Genomic DNA, 19,057 nt, shown 5'->3' with positions numbered 1-19,057 from the left:
ATCCGTATTGCTTGACCCCAGGAAGAAAGTAGAGCTCTCGAAAGCTTATTTTATAATATCAATTGTTAGTCCAACTAAAAAATCACTTAACACTGAAGTACCCATTTACTCTGCACTATCGCAACTGGACTAACACTGCTATTTCTATTTCATTCGTGAAAGCCGTACTTGAAAACGAGAGGTAACTCTCAACGTATTATTTCCTGCTAAAACATTTTGTAAATCTAGAAACTTGGCATTTTCCAGGAAAGTATATAGCAGTCTCTGCTGACCTCTAGTGGAATCTATATGAAATATACATACTGTAGATTTGTGTATACAAATCATTAAGGCTCAGGTACAGTGCTGAGCAGTATTCTGCTAGACACCTTACAGCCTATTGATTTGAATGTCCTGTTGTGCCTTAATGACCAGAAGGTGCTATGGCAGAAGACTGCTTTGTAAACACGGGCCTAAATATTATGCGTACTTCAGTATTAGGTGATACCTTTTTTACTTGTACCAACTCCTGCACTATTACAACTGGACTAACACAGCTATTTCTATTTAGTTCTGGCTTAAAGATTGTAATTATGTTTACACAGTACTGAAAAAATATGTAGAATTTATTTCATATTACTAAACATAGATATTATATTGCTTGAACTTTTAACATGGATGTAAAGTGGACTTTACACAATTTAGAAAATCCAGGCCTCCATAGGACTAGCTTAGTGGTAACGCCATGGTGTGTTCATTGTTGAACGCACAGCAGTCAACGTGCCTTAGGATAGTAGTTGTCATGTTGTGGCGCCAGGGGCAGCATGGCACCCAGAATAAAATATTACGCCTGCACGCTGCTTCTGCCCGTGAATAGGTCAACCCTGATTTAAGGGTTAACATGCGGCTCAGCTCTAGTTAGAGTTATTTCTCCTTTTCAGCATGTTTGACTCTTTGGATTCATTTTTATGTTCTTTTTTAAATCTGCTTTCTTTTTAATTAAACATACATGTAAGTGTGAGTTTGCAGCTAAAAAAAACTTGCATTATCACACTTCAATTGCTGCTTCTTTTCCCTCAAAGTTTCTTATATTGTACATATAGAAGGGGCCTCGCTCTAACCTGTCAGTATAATATCTTATGTGCTGCCTGGGAAAAATATACTGCAAAAGGTGAGTACAACTGGGTACTTGAGAAAACGTTCCCTCTGCGGCGCACCAAAGTAGATGTAGGTAAATATGGTTATTAAATAAAACTTCGCTTTAATTTGACTTTACTCTAAAATAAATGGCATCATAATACTAGGAGTACACAAAAAGTGAAATTAAAAGTCCAAAACTAGGTACAGGTATGTGAACTAATCAACCTGCTTGGACTCAGATTACCCATGTAAGGGTTAAAGCACTCAAAGATAATTGAACCACCTTCAACAGGAGTGTTTGTTTGCTATGATCTAATAATCCCTTGTAATATCAACAGAGATGATATAAATCATCGCTAAAACAGAGTATAGATAGCTGAAATCACTATGGTACGTAATTGATTGTAGTTTTGTTCATCTATATCGTGCTTATGATTTATGAGTGGTTAAAAGTAGCCACTACATAATGTTGACAGATTATCAACATGTTAACACAGAGCATATTAAAGTCAAACTGGTCAGATGAAGTTTTCCGTGGGAGTCGCCTATACCCATGCGTGGGTGAAGAGGCGGAAAGTAAAAAGTAAGCAAACTGGTCAGAATACCAGACTTTAAGAAACATATTATGATCAATGTCTTTTCTGTGGCGAGTAGCAACTGGTATATGTGGTACACAGCTCAAAACATAAGGGGCCGTTTGATCCCTGTAGTCAGGGTTAATGACTATCTGTTCACATTATACATATATTGCTCTCTGAAATATAAGCTATAGATCTCTTAGATTGCCTCTAACTTAACCAATATAATTGCGTGTGCAACGGTTTCCAGTTTGATATTTCCATGGTAGCTTGTGCTCTGTCTACCCGATATTCAATTCAGATAGCTATTGGGTTAAAGTGACTTTTTTTTTTTAGCAAAAGTTGCTCTCGTGAGTATAATCGGGCTCAAAACAAGGCATGCAAAACAAAACTGTCTTGCTGATTAAACTAGCGTGTCACCTAACACTTAGAATAGTACCATGTTTAAGGCACATATATTTTGTGCAGGGGTACACATTTTTCCCAGGAGCTCAGAGTACTGTACATGTGCTGTAGCGGATCCCCAGGTTCAGGAAAAATACAAACAGCACGGATAATATAAATTGTCAAAAAGTGACAAACTGGCTGGAAAATTATGCAAACTATCCAATGCCTTTTCATGAGTAAGTCACTCCAAGTGAGGGGACTAGAGTTAGTTATCAAAGCCTCATATCTGCAAAATCTGGTGTTAAAAATGAACCAAATTTATCAAAGGAGAAAATGACTCTATAAATTAGTTAAATCATTTCATTTGACAAATCCAGTACTGTGCTTTGCACTTGGGAGATGTGTATACATAGTCATGTAAACCTGTGACACACAGCTGTACAATAGTTATACCAGATTGGGGAATGTCTGACCAATTAAAGAAAGTGAGATGAATGACAAGCTTGTCCAATCCAAGGGAGGCTCTCATCCAGGTTTGTTAATCGGTCCAATCAGAAACCGCTGCACAGATTGTCAGGGAGGCCTTACTTTCCTACACATGCAGCTCCTGCTCACACGAACTTGATGCTTTGTTTACATAGAGGTACCAGCAGATACTGACAGGTCAGGTGCCCAATCGGCTGCCCCGGAGAAGCAATGAGGCCGAGGTGGAGGCGGGATTACACTGCATCAGGTTAGGTAGGCTGCATGGGAATGCGTTCAGTAATGTGAAGTTACAGGATAGATATGAATGAATAAAGGGCGCAGGAGAATAAGAAGGTATATTTTAATTCGTCTCAGTTTTTAGAGATTATTTAGGCAAATGTGGTTTTCATCTGATTCGTATGTTCATTGCAGAGGGGGATTTTTTTTTCTAAGGCAGTGCCTATAATTACCCGGCAGTCGGCTCTATAACCTCCTCCCTCTCCCTTATTTAGCCAGCAATGATTTTATCCCAGGTTTAGGCTGGCAATAGGGTGAGGGCGAGGCTGGCATATTAGGGTGAGCCTGGAATATTAGGGCAAGGTTTAGGCTGGCATGGTTTAGGCTGACATATTAGGGTAAAGTTTAGGCTGGCATATTGGGGTAAAGTTTAGGATGGCATATTAGGATGAGGGGGAGTCTGGCATATTAGGGTGAGGGTGAGGCTGGCATATTAGGGCAAGGTTTAAGCTGGCATATTAGGGTAAAGTTTAGGCTGACATATTAGGGTGAAGTTTAGTCTGGCGTATTAGGGTGAGGCTGGCATATTAGGGTGAGCCTGGCATATTAGGGCAAAGTTTAGGCTGGCGTATTAGGGTGAGGCTGGCATATTAGGGTGAGCCTGGCATATTAGGGCAAAGTTTAGGCTGGCATATTAGGGCAAGGTTTAGTCTGGCATATTAGGGTAAAGTTTAAACTGGCATATTAGGGTAATGTTGAGGCTGGCATATTAGGGTAAGGTTTAGGCTGGCATATTAGGGTGAGGCTGGTATATTAGGGTAAAGTTTAGGCTGGTATATAAGGGTAAAGTTTAGGCTGGCATATTGGGGTTAAGTTTAGGTTGGCATATTAAGGTAAGGGTGAGGCTGGTATATTAAACTTAGGCTGCATAGGGTAACGGTTAGGGTGGCATATTAGAGTTGGGCTCTAGTGTAAGGGTGAGGCTGACATATTAGGGTAAAAGTTAGACTGGCATATAAGGGTTAGAGTAAGCCTTTTATTTATTCTGTTACAGGTTAAACAAGCCCTTTTCCAGCTCGCTGGGTAAATCCAGTAGTCTCTACCCTTTTTTTTTTTTTCAAATGTAATTTTTCTAGTACTGTGCACTGCAGGAGCTGTATGACTATCATAGTTTTTGTTAAGTTCTGTATAAAACAGAAACCGTGATGCACAGTCGAGGAGCAGCAGGTTGACATGGTGGAATTAATTTATTTTATATTTGTAGGGCTGTGAAAGAGTGTGTTAAACAAGGGGTGAACAAAATTTTATGCCGAGCCCCCCTTTTCATCCATGAAATTTCTCGGGCCCCACTGCCTGATGTAATCAAAATCACATGACGTCAGCACACGTGAGCTGGTTCAGCCAATGAGCGCGAACCAGCTTTGTGACGCGTCCGCGACGCATCTACAATCTCCTGCAGCCATTTTCACAAATCGCTTGGGCTGCAGGCGTGCGCGCAGGCAGTATACTAGTATTGGATCACTGTTTATTTTGTTGTTTGCTGGCATCTGGTAATATGTTTTTTTCTGGTGCACAAAGGCAATCCATTTGAGGGGGCATTCATCCACCTCTTTGCTACCTCCCTTCCCTCTCCACCCTCCTTCCCCTCCCTTTTTTCCTTCTCTCATTTGCTTTCCCCTGTGTCATCCACTCCTACCTACCAGTATTATTTATTTATTCCCGTTTTAAATGTTGCCCAGGGATCAGGGATCCCCATAACCAAACTCAAGGGGGTACTGATGGATCTCCTCTGCTGATCAATACTCCCAAGTGACCCCCCCCTGACCCAAAGAATAACCCTCAGCCCCCCAAAACTCATCCTCCTCCCAAGCCCCTCAATTCTGCCATCTCTGCCTGACCTTCATCCCTCCGTTTAGCTGGGGGGAGGGGGGGTTCGTTTATCTCTTCCTGGTCCTGCTGGAGCTCCCTGGGGATAGGTGATCATAAGGCAGGGGCCTGCTCCGGCTCCTCCAGGTGCTGGAAGGCCCTGCTACCAGTGGGTGTGCAGCACATTGGTCTGAAAGGGGAACCACCTCCTCCCGCGCAGGAATTTCCCTCTCCCCCAGCAGCAGCAGACACAGCAAAGCATGCAGCTGCAGCTGGGACATCAATCACTGCACTGCCAGCCAGACCTGCAGCGAGTTTGATGTCACTGCGCTGGGGCGTGCTCCTCGCCTGGCCTCTTTGGAGCCATTTCTCTTCAGCCACCGTACTTCCGCAGCCCCCGCGCGCACCATGATGTTGGCCGCCAGCTAGGGTGACTAGACTTTCAAAAGTAAAAACCCGGACACATCATAAAAAGTATTTATAACAAAAATTACATCACTTAAAAATAAATATTATGATATTTGTCTAATAGCGTCCCCATTTATGCTGTATTATTAATCTCTCTATCTCTCTCTCTGTCTCTCGCTCTCTCTCTCTCTCTCCACATCAGGACCTCTCTCCCCTCTTCCACAGTCACACTCTCCCCCAGTCTCTGCCAGTGTTTCTCACTACTTCTCCAGTGTCTCTCTATCCCTCCCCTCAGTGTCTCTCCATCCCTCCCCTCAGTGTCTCTCCCTCTCCCAGTGTGTGTCTCTCTCTTTCTCCCTCCCCCTAGTGTCTCTCATTCCCCCCCAGTCTCTCTCCCTCCCTTCAGCCATTGTCTCTTTCCCTCCCCCAGTGTGTCTCTCTCCCTCCAGCCATTGTCTCTCTCCCTCCCCCCACTCTTTCCTTCCAGCCATTGTGTCTCTCTTTCCCTCCCCCCTGTGTGTCTCTCTCGCCTCTCTCGTGTGTGTCTCTCTCGTGTGTCTCTCACTCGTGTGTGTGTCTTGTGTGTCTCTCTCGTGTGTCTCTCTCGTGTGTCTCTCTCGTGTCTCTCTCGTGTGTGTCTCTCATGTGTTTCTCTCGTGGGTGTCTCTCTGTCTCTCTCTCGTATATCTCTCTTTCTCGTGTGTCTCTCTTTCTCGTGTGTGTCTCTCTTTCTCGTGTGTGTCTCTCTTTCTCGGGTGTGTCTCTCTTTCTCGTGTGTCTCTTTCTTGTGTGTGTCTCTTTCTTGTGTGTCTCTCTCTCTCGTGTGTGTGTCTCTCTCGTGTGTGTGTCTCTCGTGTGTGTGTCTCTCTCTCGTGTGTGTGTGTCTCTCTCTCGTGTGTGTGTCTCTCTCGTGTGTGTGTCTCGTGTGTGTGTGTCTCTCTCTCGTGTGTGTGTGTCTCTCTCTCGTGTGTCTCTTTCTTGTGTGTGTCTCTTTCTTGTGTGTCTCTCTCTCTCGTGTGTGTGTCTCTCTCGCGCGTGTCTCTCTCGTGTCTCTCTCGTGTGTGTGTCTCTCTCTCTCTTTCTCTCATGTGTTTCTCTCTCTCACCCACCTCCCACCTCTCCATGTCTTCCCTCCCCTCCCCATGTCTCTCTTTGACCCCCCATGCCCTCCCCATGTCTCTCTTTGACCCCCCATGCCCTCCCCATGTCTCTCTTTGACCCCCCTCCCACCTCTCCATGTCTCTCTTTGACACCCCCTCCCACCTCTCCATGTCTCTCTTTGACACCCCCTCCCACCTCTCCATGTCTCTCTTTGACCCCCCACTCTCCATGTCTCTCTTTGACCCCCCCCCTCTCCATGTCTCTCTTTGACCCCCCCCCCTCTCCATGTCTCTCTTTGACCCCCCCCCCTCTCCATGTCTCTCTTTGATCCCTCTCTCCATGACACACACTCACTCACACACACTCACCTTATCACCCTGCGTTCAGGGAGGCAAAGCCTGTGCTGCATGAGCTGTGCACAGCGCCACCTAATGGCTGAAGGAGAAATTGCAGCTAAAGACTGCTTTTCTCTCTGCTTCTGGCAAAATCCCCCCCCTGCCACCTGCGCCCCCCTTAAACAATCTTGCGCGCCCCCAGTTTGCGCACCACTGTGTTAAATCACAATACTACTTAATCTGGCATTTTTTTTCTTTACAAATTGCCTTTATTTGAATCCTGATCATCACATACGCAGCTGTGAAATTCTCTAGTACTTATTTTATCTTTTTGGAACATGGAACATCATAAATTGTGATGTTCTAAAAACATTTCAAACTCTCATTAAAGCAGAAACTCTCCTCCCCCCTCCGATACCTATAGGAATTTAACTAGTATAATGTTAGTATCCTGCTCCCTGAGCATGTCCTGCTCTTGTTTTTTAATATGTTTTTTTATTTAGTGTTAAAAAAAATAATGTTTTCTTTAATCTCTAGCTTCTGAAGTTATCATGGTAATCTTTAGACTGCACTGGACTCTGGATAGAGCTCCATTTGAACTTCCTTAATATTTCAAGCGCTTATTTCTCCCGAACAGAGAATCAGATTAAAAAAATTAAAACGGAGTTGGAAAGAAATCTAAAATAACTAACTAAATGTACGTAGGCCTATGTATAGCTTTATTTATGAAGCGCCATTTATGTACATAGCGCTTCACCGCAGTAATACACGTAATATAATAATAATATAACACAAAAGTATAATAATAGTAATTAAAGTATAAAATATAGTAATAATATAACAATAGGAAAAGGAGCACCGGCCCCAAAGAGCTTGCAATCTAAATGGTGAGTAGGAACATACAGAGACAGTAGGAGGGTGTTCTGGTAAGTGCGTCTGCAAGGAGCCACGGTCGATGTATGAGGCGTATAGTATCAGCCACGGAGCTACCCACAGGCTGCAAAAAAAATTGGTGCTCAATGTGCACTGTTGCTTTAAAGCAGCAACCCCCCACAGAAACAATTCATTTTTTTAACTATGAAACTGAACCGTGGTGTAGGACGAAAGCAATATGGTTGCTGGGGTCAGCTTTACTCTAGTTACTCTGGAAGATGATGTCACAGCTTTCTATATTGGGTATTCTACTGCTGCGGCCGAGTTTATTCGAGCATTTGCCCGTTCACGGCCGCAGCAGTAGCCTGAGGGTGACGGGCGCGCGCCGAAGCAGCGGAAGAGCGCCCTCCGATCGGGGCGCTCTCCCTCCCGCTGCCGGGTCCGCCGGGTCCCCCGGAACCCCCTGCCGCCGTCCCCCAAATCGCGGGACACCAGGGCTCCCTCGGGGAGCCCTGGACGCGCGTGCAGGGGGCGCACGCTCCCGATGACGCGTGACCGCGCGTCGGTGAAGCGCGGCACGCCGAGGGGCGGCCACTAGCAAGCCGGGAAATCTCCCGGCTTGCGGATCTGGCCGCAGTGCAATAAACTGTGTCGCCAGTGTACATGTTTTTTTTTAATAAGCAAAAAATAAAATTGGACAGCATGAATTGCTGCTTTAAATTATGAAAATATTCTGAAGAACGGTATGAAATAGGACATTGCTTGCACTTTATTGAAGCTCTAGTACAAGATGCCAAGTGTGATTGGGGTTAGCAGGCCAGTTATCATTTCATTTGTAAATTTCCATTCTAAATACCCAGCTACAGTAGTTACAACTAGGTTTTTTTTTTTTTAATTTCCTAAACACTTTGTAATGTATATAAATAAAGACATCAGAAATAAATATATCAATCATTTCAGGTGTTTTTTTTTTTTTTTACCGTAAAGTAATGGTTTCCATGACATTTGTCACCATGTTTGTGATAGTGCTACAACCATAGTTACATCGGAAAACAGGCCACGGGGTTCTCCGGAGCTGAACCACATTTTTCAGCTCCAGCCCCCCCCCCACCCCCCTGCCACTCCTCATGGTTTCAGGGATAGTTATTGATGTTTCTGAACACCAGAGAATTGAAAATGGCCACCAGATCTTCGGGATCCTGCGTGCGAATAGTAAGTTGCAACTTCATTAGTTATGGCTTCCCATTGGACGGCCATTTATATCCACTGGAGAGTCCACAAAATAACACCAGTAGCTTCACCGGTAAATATCTCGGGAACTGGGGGGTCCCCAGAGCTGTAAATAATGTGGTTTAGCTTTGGGGGATCCAATACTGTTAAAAAAAAACTTATAGGTGGGATTGCTGGTTTACAGTAACTTGTTATAGCAAGATGAGAGAGCCACCGGATAAGCAGAGCATTAGACGAGGACACTGGCGGGCAACCGGCAGCCCGCTGGGTCTTCACCCTTGGCCCCCAACCACTGCACTTCCCTCAAGTCTCCAGACATTGCCGCACAAATGCACCCCATTTTCTGAGGGCTCAAAGGCTACACATGTGGCTTTTGAAGTATATCTTGTTGAATTAGGACAGTGATTCCCAACATGAGTTTGCAACCCCTAAGGTCCGTGAGGCGTCTCCAAGGAGTTTGGCACAAAAATCTGTAATGGTGGATCCCTGGCAGTACAGTGGGTTTCTGAGCCCGTGTAGGGACTGAGCACTTGGTGAGCAAAGCTACACATGGGTCCGGACCCAATCTACTCCCTTTGCACTGCGGATGCACCGTCGCTCTCACAAACGCCAACTTGAAATTCAGGAGATCCACGGAGCAGCCTCACGTGACGTGGTTTTAATAAATGTAATGGTCACTCAGTGCGCCCGTTCTGCCTTTGTTTTTCTTGTCTGTGAGCTCCTGTTAAGGGAGCTTACTCTTTCAGGGGGTGTGGAGTCCCTTTGGCAGACGGCAGCAAGAGGGCTAACATTACACACTGCAGTGTATTTCAAGACCGCACCAGCGCGGAGTTGCAGCTTTTCTGCACAGTACATATCTACACACTATGAATTCAAAGCACGTTAGAAATATAACCACATTATTGGGACCTGTAAAACGTCAGTTTAGTCGACATTTATTATAGACAAACCTTTCAGGACGAGGCAGAGTAATAGGTTTTTGCATACTTTTAGACTTGCCAGCAGATTATATAAATTTTCTTAGCTGTATTACATGCAGAGATAAAACAATCAATATTTCATCAGGTCTTCACAACCCAGACTCCACTTTATAAAAAGATTATTCTAGGTGGACATGTCTTAAAGCAGCAATCCTGCTTACTTTTTTTTTTTTTAACTATAAATTTGTTTACATAAATGGAGTTTGCGGGGGGGAGTTCGGGGGGGGGTCTTCCAGAGCTGAACTGCCGAATATTTTTAGTTCTAGGGGCCCCATGATTACCAATTTGGGTACCAATTTAGTTGCCAGTGTTTTCCTTCCCTTTTAAGGATATCAAAGGGCCGCCAAATCTTGCCCGTCCCACAGGCCAATAGAAAGTTGCAATATAATCGGGGAATGATGGCGTGGTTTATTGGACAACCATTTTAAATGTCCTTGAAGTAAAACATCGAACTCAACCTGTAATTATCTTGGGAACCAGGGGGTGCCTGTAGTTTAAAAAAAAAAATGGTGTGTGGCGAGCACGCGCATTTTAAGTGAAACGTCTTTGTGTTTTGTCACTCAAATTGTAATTATACTCTCAAAAGTCTTTCATTCAATTAAAAACACCATAAACAAAGTACAATTTCAGTGATAAAACACAAATAATTTTAACATAGAATATGTGTGGTCGGCATACCCCGTTTTTTTTTTTTTTTTTAAATATATGTAGGAATCTAAAATAGCAAGGTTTAGAAGTCATGCCATTTTCGTATTTTTAATAAAGCGTACATAGTGCATCCTCTTAACAAGATAATTCTGCTTAATACATATTTTCACGTATACATGTACAAACAAATGAAAGTACGTGTTTCCTTACTTTACAGATTACTCGTGTGGGTGGCTGGTGGCTGGCTATGGTGGGTGGCTGGCTGTGGTGGACGGGTCGGTGGCTGGCTTTGGTGGGTGGGTGTCTGGCTGTAGTGGGTGGGTGTGTATCACTGTTTTGACACAGAAATTGTATTTGTGATGGTGATGTTTTTAATTAAAAATCAAAACACAATTTCGGTGGCAAAACACAAAGAAGTTTGACTTGAAACGTGCGTGCGCCGCCCCCCCCCCCTCTGTTTTACTTATTTGCACTTCTATATGTATAGTAACTGTGAATTCCTCGTGTGTGTAATGTAAAATTTAGGGTGTGTGTGCTGCGTCTGCATGTGTGCAGCTACTGCGCATGCGCGCCAAGCGGGGGAGACCTCCACATGCGCGCTGAGCTGCCAGCACTGACGGCCTCTTCTTCCAGCAGTGACATCACTTCCTTGAGTGCACTTCCGTCACCATGAAGGTGATTTACTCCCAAGGAAAATTTTCATTTGGTAGGTGCCTGCCTAGAAGTTTCACTTCAAAATAGCTCAGAAAACACACATGTCGAATTATTAAAATAATATTAAAATTCAGCAATCATCCATGGAGCAAACCTAATATTTTTAGACAAATCCTGATCTGACTCCGAAGAGCGTGCAGGGATCAGAATTTTGACAATGTGGCGTGTTTGTATAATCTCGCATTTACAGTCATGTCAAAACCGTGCAGCCTGTACAGTAAAGAGTAAAGATGACGCCTTTTATTGCAGTACAATATAAAGATTTCAGGACCACTAAAGTGCAAACAAAAGCCTGAAGAAGGGTATTGAGTGGTCCTACAAATGTGCTATTCTCATGTGACATCAATTAGCCATTACAAGGTGTCATCTTAAACACTTACATAGGTACATAGTACATAGTACGGGAAGTTGAAAAATACATAATTCCACGAGTTCAACCTTGTTAACTTCTAATTAGCAGAGATATTCATCCTATATTGTTATTTTATATTTATCCAGAGGAAGGTACAGTACTGTAAAAACCCAGTAAAGTTTTTTTAATGTAATTCTATACAATCTGAAATAGCTGTTTTCAAACGAAAACTCAGATTGACTTCAATGGGGATTTCTGGCCGAAAACAGCATTAACGGCCGCTTTGGAGTATATAGAATAATGTCCTAAGGAAAAAAATCTTCCTGATTCTGGTAATGGCTATCAGAATTCTCCCTAGATTGACATTCTTCCTATGTGTGTTTTTGGCGTATCACTTTCTAAAACATCTAACCTTTTCTTAAAGATAACAGTATCTAGTGTATCTGCCATCACACCTCCATATAATGGCCCTGCATCATATATACTGTCTTTAGGTTGAAAAGTTGTCTTGACAGTTCTATATTTGTAAATGGCAATCATATCCCCTCTTAGACATCTCTTTTCTAATGTAAACAATCCTAATTTGGATTGCATTTCCTAAACCAGTCCTTACATCCGCTTTATTAATGTGGTGGCTCTTCTAGACATTTTTTCCAGAAATATATATATATTGGTTTTCTGGAGAAGTGCCCAAAACTGTACTCATTTCATTGGTCTGTTGGACCGTTGTTGTTTAGTCAGAATAGAGGAGGCCATTTGGTTTGTTAGATGTTGATTGGTCAGTTCAAGGTGGTGCCATCAGTGTTTAGGGTATTAGGTGGGGAACCCATTTTTCCTGTTACAGTGGCGAGAACAAGTTTGAACCCCTTAGGATTTTCAGATATTTCAAACCTAAATGTTATTAGATCTTAATCTATTTCCTAATAATAGATAAAGATAACCTGATCAAATAAATGACTCAAACATGATACTTTTTCAACATTTATTTATCCACAAATGATTCAACATTCAATATCCATGTATGTGAACCTTTAGATTCAGTTCCTGGTGGCACCCCCTTGAGCAGCAGAGACTTCAACTAAGTGTTTCCTGTAACTGCTGGTCAGTCACTCACGTCAGTTTTGAGGAATTTTGGCCCATTCCTCCTTACAGAACTGCTTCAGCTCACAATCCACTTTCGTTTCAACTTCAGCTCATGGACGGATGGCCTCACATTCTCTTCTAGAATCTTTTGATACAGTGCAGAATTCATGGTTGTGTCAATGATGGCAAGCCGTGCAGGTCCTGAGGCAGCAAAGCAGCCCCAAACCATCACACTCCCACCACCATACTTGACAGTTGAGATGAGGTTCTTCAATTTGAACGCAGTGTTTGGTTTTCCCCAAATATGTTTCTCATTGAGGCTAAAACGTTCTACCTTTGACTCGTCTGTACAGAGAACATTGTCCCAGAAGACTTGTGGATCATCTATGTGCTTTTTGGCGAGCTTCACATTGGCAGGAAATTATTTTCAGAGGGCATTGGTTTCCTCCTGGGTATCCTTCCATGAACACAATTCTTGTTCACTCTTTTTCTGATAGTTGAGTCATGAACACTTACATTGTCCAAGCCAAGAGTAGCCTGCACATCCTTGGATGTTACGCTGACATTCTTTGTGACTTCCTGGATGATTCACCGGTTTCTTATTGGAGAGATTTTGGTAGGACGACCATTCCTGGGTAGAGTGACAGTGGTCTTGAACTTTCTCCATTTGTAGACTGTCTAACAGAGGATTGGTTTAGTCCCAAATACTTCGAAATCGTTTTGTAACCCTCTCAAGACTGATTAGCATCAATATCTGCTTTTCTGAGGTCCTCAGAGATTTCTTTTGATCGTGGCATGACGTGTTTCCACACACCTGTATGGTGAAGACCAAACTCACAACGTTTCTTATCTTTTTTTGTTTCAATTTTTTTTATTAGACAGTTATGACATTACAGGGTATAGATAATACAAACAGTAAGCCCGTCTAATACACATATTTTTTTTTTTTCCTTAACTGGGAAGAGAAGAGGAAAGGCTCAGCGTCTCCCTGACCATATGTGGTCCAACGGGGCGGCGCGAGCATGGAAACAGAGAGGGGATAGAGAAGAGAGGGGGGGTGGGGTGGGGGGGGGGGGGGAGGGTGTAATGGGGAAAGGTCTTATTCCCTAGCTTCTTGGCAGTTCTGGTTTGGATCTTGGTGTCCATTGGGTCCCTGATCTGTTAAGGGGTGTTTCGTCTTAGGAGCGCCATGTGGGTGTACCATGGATCCCAAATATTAGTGAATGAGGTAGAGGACCTTTTAAGGAAAGCCGACAATTTCTCCATGTCCATTACTTCTTGCACCCTTTTTATTATTGTTTGTTTGGAGGGGGGAGACACTTTCTTCCAGGCGGCAGCCACCGCACATCTGGCCGCCGTAAGAATAAAGGAGACTAATTTTCCTGTTGGCCGGTCCAGATAGTCTAGTGGCCTGGCCAGCAGGTAGGTCAGCGGTTCAATGGGTATTGTGAGGTCTGTGACCTCCTCTATTAATTTTTGTGTCGTTTCCCAGTATTTTTGAATTTCCGGACATGTCCACCAAATGTGGGCCATGTCCCCCTTTTGACCGCAGCCTCTCCAGCATAGATCGGATGCCAGGGGGTAGATTTGATTTAGTCTGGCTGGGGTAAGATACCAGCGGAACATTATTTTGTAAATATTTTCTCTGATTGTGGTACATATAGAAGTTCCTGAGGCATTTTCCCAAATACTTTCCCAGTCCTCTCGGTCTATAACTATGTCCAATTCTGCTGCCCAATGCAGCATATAGTCATGTGTGGGGGCTTCTGTGCCCCTCTCTAGCTCCGCGCATATTTGTGTTATTAGACCTTTCTGGTGAGCTGTTTCTCTGCAGAGCCGCTCGAAACCTGTGAGAGGGGGAAATTTCAATGTTGGGGATATTGTTTGGATAAAGTGTCGAATTTGTAAATACTTGAACACGTTCAGTCCTATTATTCCATATTTGGCTTGTATGTTTTGATAGCTCAGGAACTCCCCGAAGCTCAAGAGGTCGGCAATCACCTTGATGTTTTTGGTTTGAAATTGGTCAAATTGTCTGGGCTCACAGCCAGGTGGGAATTTCGGATTTTTGTGAATCGGTATAAGTTGAGATTGTGGTGTTGTGAGCTTGTACTTGAGTTTGCTTTTCGTCCAGGTCTCCCATGTGTGTCTCATTGGGCCTAGTTTAAATTTGCTATTCTGCATGTCCTCCTTGCTCAGGGACCAAAGGCAAGCCGGCAGTGAAGGCGTTCCGGCATATTGTGTTTCAATATCCAGCCAACAATATTGGTTTGGGTTTGCGTTCCAGACTACTACCTGTCGCAGTTGGGCGGCTAGGTAGTATTTTGTGATGTCTGGGACTCCCAGTCCTCCTCTCCCCCTTGAGGCCAAGATAACTGTTCTAGGGACTCTAGGTTTTTTACCTTGCCAAATAAAGTGGAAGATTAGTTTTTGGATATTTTTTAATTCCGAGCCAGGGATGTGGACCGGGAGAGTCTGGAAGTAGTATAGTAATCTAGGGAGTATGTTCATTTTAACCGAGACCATTCTCCCGATCCATGATATTTGATAACCTCCCCATTTTTCTAAATCTTGTTTGATTTTATGGAATTAGGTCGGATAGTTATGTTGGTATAGGGATTGGTAGTTCCTCGATATCTTAACCCCCAAGTATTTGATACAGGAGGAGCTCCAATGGTAATTGAAGTTTAGTTTGAGGAGTTTCACCTCTGGCTCTGGCAGACTTAGATTTAGGGCTTCTGACTTATCATTGTTTATTTTGTATCCTGAGATTTTTCCAAAATCCCGGAGTTCTTTTTGAAGGTTGGGTAGGGAGATTTGGGGTTTGGAAAGGGTTAGTATGACATCATCCGCGAATAGGGAGATTTTATGCTGCCTGTTTCCAATTTCTATTCCTTGGATGTCCGTATTGAGTCGTATTGCTGATGCTAGTGGTTCTATCGTTAGCGCAAAGAGGAGAGGAGATAGGGGGCATCCCTGTCGAGTCCCATTTGTTATCTCGAATCTGTGGTTATTGCCCCCTGGTAGTTTCACTGTGGCTGACGGGTTTTGATATAATCTACGGACCCCCTCTAAGTATGCGTCTTTAAAGCCAAATTTGCGCATAGTCTGGTCCAAAAATTGCCAGTTTATTCTATCGAACGCCTTCTCTGCGTCCAGGCTTAACAGAAGTGCTTTGGTGCCTGTGAGGTGAACATGGTCAATGATATTAATTATTTTTCGGGTATTGTCTGAGGCTTGTCTCCCTGCGACAAATCCTACTTGGTCGATATTAATTAACCTCGGTAATATTGGGTTTAGCCTATTTGCCAAAATTTTGCTATATAGTTTGAGATCACTATTGAGGAGGGAGATTGGACGGTAGCTTCCACATTGCATCGGGTCTCTGCCATCCTTATGTATTATAGCCAAATTGGCTAGAGACATTGTTGGGGGGATTTGATTCCCTTCCATAAAATAATTGAATATTTTTAGTAGATGCGTGGATAGGGTTGGCAAGAACCTTTTATAGTAAATATTTGTGAAACCGTCAGGGCCAGGAGACTTAGTAAGCTTTAGTGATTTGACCGCCTCTTCCAGTTCCTCTTTTGATATCTCAGCATTGAGGACTGTGTTTTCCTCCTCCGTCAGTGAGGGGAGTTGGCATTTATTTAAATATTGAGTTATAGATTCTGACGCTATCGGTACAGGTCGGCCGTTTTTAGCTCTTAAGTTGTATAGTTCTGTGTAATATCTTGTGAATTCCGCTGCAATCTTGCTTTCACTATATTGAATCTCACCAGACCTACTCTTGATCGCCGTTATTTGGGATCTTTTTTGTATCCCTCTTAATTTACTAGCTAAGAGTCTGTCAGCTTTGTTGCCTTTGTCATAGTATAGTTGTTTGGTCCATTTGAGGGCCTTTTCAACATCCTCCAGCTGGGTTTGTCTAAGCTTTGTTCTAGCATCTATTAATGACTTGTATATTTTTTTTGAGGGATGTGCTTTATGAGCTAGCTCTATTGCTTTTATGTTTTCTGTGAGTTCTTTGATTAGCGCTTGGCGGGCTTTTTTCCTGTGGGATGCGATGGAAATAAATTTCCCTCTGATAGTTGCCTTATGGGCTTCCCATAGGATTGCTGGAGAGGAGACTGTTCCCATATTGAGGGAGAAATAGTCCTTAAGTGAGGATCTGACTTCTCTCTCGATCTCTGGGTGATTTAGTAGTGAGTCGTTCAGTCTCCAGGTGTACGTTGTTGTTTTTTCAAAGGGGACTGACAGAGTCAAGGTGACCGGGGCATGGTCTGACCATGTGATTGAGCCAATGTCTGATTCTATGGCTGCCGCCATCACATTTTTGGTGGTCAAGATGTGGTCTATTCGAGAGTAAGTCTGGTGAGGTGCTGAGTAGAATGTGTAGTCTCTCTGGCCCTGATGTTGGGTTCTCCAGACATCCACCAGTGAGAATTCGCTCATGATTTCCCTGAACCTTTTCCCCTTGATCTGGGAGTGGGTTTTGCGGGGGGGGCCCATGTTGGTTGATCTGTCCTCGGTAGGGTTTAAGACCATATTGAAGTCTCCTCCCACTATCATCGATGACAGATATCCCGGGTCAACACCCTCGAGAACAGCTTGTAAAAACTCTGTTTGGTTCTCGTTTGGGGCGTATACATTGATCAGGACGATTGCCGAGCCCGCTAGGGAGCCATATACCATTAGGAATCTACCCTCTGGGTCCATTGTTGTTCTGACATGATTAAATGGGGTGCCTTGTCTGATAAGGATAGCCACACCCCTCTTCTTACTACTAAATGATGCAAAAAAGCAGGTCGGGAATATTTTTTTGAATAAATTTGGGGGGTCCTGTGATGTGAAGTGGGTCTCCTGTAGGAATATGATGTCTCCCCCTGTTTTTTTCATATCGTTGAGTGCAAGTCTCCGTTTTCTATTATTTTGGAGCCCCTTAACATTCAGTGAGCAGATTTTTATTGGGGCTGTGGATGTCATTGTGATTTTGTTGTGGCTTGAGGACTCGGGATCTCCCCCTTCCCACCGGAGGGGATCTTGCTTTTATGTCCTAGGTATGTATTACTTCGGAAGCTGCTTTGTTTATGGGGTAGGGATGTGTCTTGTTTATATTTTCTTTGGTAATTGTTTGTGTGGTGCCAAGGAAGGGGGGGAGGGGGGGGGGAATGAGGGGGAGGGGAGGGTGGTTAAAGATCCGCTGGGACAGAGTCAGCGGATAGAGAGCAGATAGGATTAGGGCCTTTTCAGGTCCTAATATTGTGTTGCCAGACCTAGTGAAGGCCGGCATTTGGGCAGATGTGCCCATCTAGGGAGGTTCCGGCACCAGTGACCGGCGTGCAACCGAGGGGTCCAGACCCTAGGTTGCTAGTGTGTTGCGCTTTCCCTTTTTCTGTCGTCATGTTTCGGTTTTAGGCTGCGTCGTGTTTTACTTGTATGGGGGAGGGGGGTGGGTAGTGAAAGGGAAAAAAAAAAAAAAAAAAAGAAAAAAAGGGGGGGGGGGGGGGGTGAGCACCCAAAGAGACGTTCAGGTTGTGAGTGTTGAAGTCGCTGACGCTGGTTGTATGGCTCGGGTTATTTTACCATTTTGGTGAGGTATATAAGGGTGCGTATTTCTCTGTTGGTTACTTAGGGCCGGTTGGCAGCGTTCTACTAGGGCGGTGGGGGGCGGGGAGCACAGGGGCGGGTGGTGAGGGTAGGACGGGGGGGGGGGGAGTTGAGTGTGGGGGGCGTCCTAATTTTCTTTCTTCTCTATATTGGTAGTTATGGGCTAGGTCTGCCTTTTATTGGATCTGTATGTGCTGTGTGTAGTTTCCTAAGCACAGCCCATACTAGTTCACAGTCAGGAGGGACTCCTATTCTTAGATTTTGCTATCGGCTTGGAACATTGAGCATATACTCCCCTAGGAATCTCTTTGTTCTTTTTAGTCAAAATTATTTTAAAGTTTTATGTCTGCAGCCCATGGTTTGAATGGGTCGCAGACCAAGGTATCTTTGTATTGTCCAAGTTCTTTTCATGTCGATATGGGTCTCTTGGGGCCCTTGGGGGGGGGGGGGTGGGTCGGGTGTCAAGGCATGGGGAGGCCTTCTGTGGCCGGGGGGGGGGGGGATGGGGGGGGGGCAGGCCCGTGTTCTCCTGACAGTGGCGTGACTCTCTGATCGCCGCAGTGTTATACAGGCAGTAGTACTCACGGTTACCGTTGGGGTCACGGTGGGGTGATAGGGGGAAGACAAAAAAAGCGGAGGGGGTGATCCGACCGGATGTCCTGGGTTCCCGTCTGAGTGCTCGCTTCCTCCGCTCCCGTGAGGGCCGGTCGGTTGTCGGGGCCTCCAGGAGGGGAGGGGCAAAAGGATCCTGTGTTCCCCTCGCGACGGCGGGTCTTGGCTCCACACTGTCTCAGCTAAGCTTCAGCGTCGGGGCTGTCGGTGTGCACGTCCGTCCTCATTGCTGCGGCCGTTCCGGTGTGCTGTAAGAGGCTTTGTCGCCTCCAGGTACTCGTCACGTTCACTCTCTGGTCGGCTGCCTGCCGCGTCTCGATGTCATCCGCTCCGCTGGTATCGGCAGCCGTCTTTGATGCGGAGGATCAGGTTTGCAGACGGGTCTGTGGGTTCCTTGGGGGGTGAAGGGGGGGTAGGGGGAAGAGGTAGAGGGGTGGCGGGCGGGGGGGGGGGAAGGTG

At 44.6% G+C, this 19,057-nt stretch overlaps 1 protein-coding gene across 5 annotated transcripts in view; it reads left to right on the top strand.

Annotated features, from left to right (window-relative positions):
- The first annotated feature begins 2,701 nt into the window (after window positions 1–2,701).
- Window positions 2,702–19,057, top strand: part of HHAT (hedgehog acyltransferase) — a 640,323-nt gene continuing 623,967 nt past the window's right edge. The window contains exon 1 of one of the 5 annotated variants that reach the window (XM_075595711.1): window positions 2,702–2,903. The gene's annotated coding sequence lies outside the window, so the exon portion shown is untranslated. The remainder of the gene's footprint in view (window positions 2,904–19,057) is intronic. The other 4 variants (XM_075595708.1, XM_075595712.1, XM_075595707.1 and 1 more) reach the window with 4 other exon arrangements.

The sequence above is a fragment of the Ascaphus truei genome, chromosome 4 (genome assembly GCF_040206685.1).
Source record: "Ascaphus truei isolate aAscTru1 chromosome 4, aAscTru1.hap1, whole genome shotgun sequence".
Taxonomy (NCBI): domain Eukaryota; kingdom Metazoa; phylum Chordata; class Amphibia; order Anura; family Ascaphidae; genus Ascaphus; species Ascaphus truei.
The sequence above is the reverse complement of the archived record's forward strand: the minus strand, read 5'-3'. Positions and strand labels throughout refer to the sequence as shown.